This window comes from Schistocerca serialis, unplaced genomic scaffold, assembly GCF_023864345.2.
Source record: "Schistocerca serialis cubense isolate TAMUIC-IGC-003099 unplaced genomic scaffold, iqSchSeri2.2 HiC_scaffold_1223, whole genome shotgun sequence".
Lineage (NCBI taxonomy): Eukaryota > Metazoa > Arthropoda > Insecta > Orthoptera > Acrididae > Schistocerca > Schistocerca serialis.
The window spans coordinates 85,001-87,500 of NW_026047429.1; the positions used below are offsets into that span (position 1 = coordinate 85,001).

General features: G+C 57.0%; 1 non-coding gene across 1 annotated transcript in view; it reads right to left on the reverse strand.

Moving 5' to 3' along the window:
- The window catches only part of LOC126435949 (small subunit ribosomal RNA), a 1,909-nt gene extending 1,705 nt beyond the window's left edge, over nucleotides 1-204 (reverse strand). The window contains exon 1 of the ribosomal RNA XR_007580305.1: nucleotides 1-204. This exon is cut by the window's left edge and continues 1,705 nt beyond it. This is a non-coding gene — a ribosomal RNA (small subunit ribosomal RNA).
- Between the last annotated feature and the right edge of the window lie 2,296 nt (nucleotides 205-2,500).

Sequence of the window (2,500 nt, forward strand, 5' to 3'; positions counted from 1 at the left end):
TCCCTTCCATCTCTGGTCGGGACTCTGTTTGCATGTATTAGCTCTAGAATTACCACAGTTATCCAAGTAACGTGGGTACGATCTAAGGAACCATAACTGATTTAATGAGCCATTCGCGGTTTCACCTTAATGCGGCTTGTACTGAGACATGCATGGCTTAATCTTTGAGACAAGCATATGACTACTGGCAGGATCAACCAGGGAGCTGCGTCAACTAGAGCTGAGCAGCCGGCCGCCCGGGAGTGTGTCCCGGGGGCCCGCGCGAACACGCAAGCGTCCGCTCAATTATTCTGCAAACAGGAGGAGGCTGAGCTCCCCTGCACAACACACCTCGAAACCCTCTCAGGTCCCGGCGGCGCGCAGCGCCGTCCTAAGTACTTGGTCGGGTTCGAGAGAGGCGCAATCGCCCGGAGTTAGGCGAGTAGACGCTTTAGGTGCGACCACCCGTGCTCCCAACTGAGCTTGCCGCTGCCGACAGAGGCCCGGGAGCGTGCTGTCGTGGCATTGCCGGCGGGAGACAACACGCGCCACCTACGGTGACCGGCAGCTCCAACGCCAGCGCCACAGAAGGACAAAAGCCCCACTTGGGTGCCGAAGCGAACTCTCCCAGCACAGCGCACGCGCCAACACGTCCGCACAGCTGCGATACAAACCACCTGCGAGAACCGCTGGGGCGACCGAGCAGCAGACGGCGTCGCGGCGCCGAGCGCCGGGCGGCGGCGCATCCTCAGCGCACAAAGTCCTCAATCGGACCAGCACACTGCAGATGGCCACCGCGCTTCGCACCGGGCCCGCGAGGACCTACTTTGGCCGCAAGGCGCCGCGAGCAGGGGGCGCCGGCGCGCAGCTGCGCCGCCTGCCGCGTCCGTCGGCCGGCGCGCCTGCCACTGGCCGCCCCCACCAGCCGGCTGTGGCGCGTGCGCCCACGCACCGCGCTGCCAGCACGCCGGGCGGCCCCCCCTCACCGGCCGGGGACGGTCCCACCCAGCCACCGCCGCGTATCGCCTCACACCCAGATCCCCTTTCACGTTCGTGGGCATGGTGGGTCCCCTTTCACGTTCGTGGGCATGGTGGGTCTCCCTGAAACAACCGGTTAATAGCTCGACCGATCGTCGCCAACACTGATTCACCTCTAGCGAGAACAACCGCACCACAACGGGTTACCAGTTGTTCATTTGCGTAACGTCACCAGCAAACGTACACGTCCATCGCCATTTGCAACGAGTATTGCATGCCTGTGTCAGGTGTCACAACACACTACGTCTGCCCACATAGACGCAACAACATGTGCACGCCTAGAGAACACGTGGAAGGTAGACCCCGTACGTATGCGGTGTCCATTGCGCGAACGACTGTCAGCCCGCCTCTGCAGCATGTCGCAGATGTGGAACGCGGTGCAACATGCTATCACGGTGTGTGAGAAGAGACGACTACGTCCGAATACACGCTCCACTACATCAACAGACTGCTCATGCTGATCGCCATCCAGGGCGTCCGTTCCTCCCACACGTCTGTATGGCGTACCACACTGCAATCCAGCTCTTATAGGGAGACGACACGTAGCTGCGTGCACAATATTTGGACTGTATGGTCCGCCGTTGCTAGGCGCAGTCGTCATACGGTCACATGTGCCACGATGTATCATTCAGTACATACGGACCAATGTGCAGTACAGTTTGTGGGTTTTGCGTACATCGGCGGACAGGTGACAGGCCGTACCACAACGTAGGCTGAGTACGTCGGCATGCGAAGGGCATTGAACATGCAAACTTCTCACCGACCAGCTTGCGAAGGCAGGGGGGAAGGGGGGGGGGGGGGCATCATGTACGTCCTGCTGCTATCCACACTACAGTGTATAGCAGGAGCATGTGGAAAGTCAGCAACACCTGCAAGGTGTTTAACATGACGCGATACACAGGGGACCGGGCAGTGCGAGTAGGGAACTATATTGCGAGGGTTGCGGTTAGGCAACACTACACCAATTTAACGGGTTGCATAACAATTACAGAGCAGGTTCAGCGACAACGTGCGTCAGGTTAAGGCGCAATATAGTTTAGGTTACGGCGCACTTTAGGTTAGGTTAAGGCACATTATAGGTTAGGTTAAGGCACATTATAGGTTAGGTTAAGGCACAACATGGGTTAGGTTAAGGCACAACATGGGTTAGGTTAAGGCACAACATGGGTTAGGTTAAGGCACAACATGGGTTAGGTTAAGGCACAACATGGGTTAGGTTAAGGCACAACATGGGTTAGGTTAAGGCACAACATGGGTTAGGTTAAGGCACAACATGGGTTACGTTAAGGCACAACATGGGTTACGTTAAGGCACAACATGGGTTAGGTTAAGGCACAACATGGGTTAGGTTAAGGCACAACATGGGTTAGGTTAAGGCACAACATGGGTTAGGTTAAGGCACAACATGGGTTACGTTAAGGCACAACATGGGTTACGTTAAGGCACAACATGGGTTACGTTAAGGCACAACATGGGTTACGTT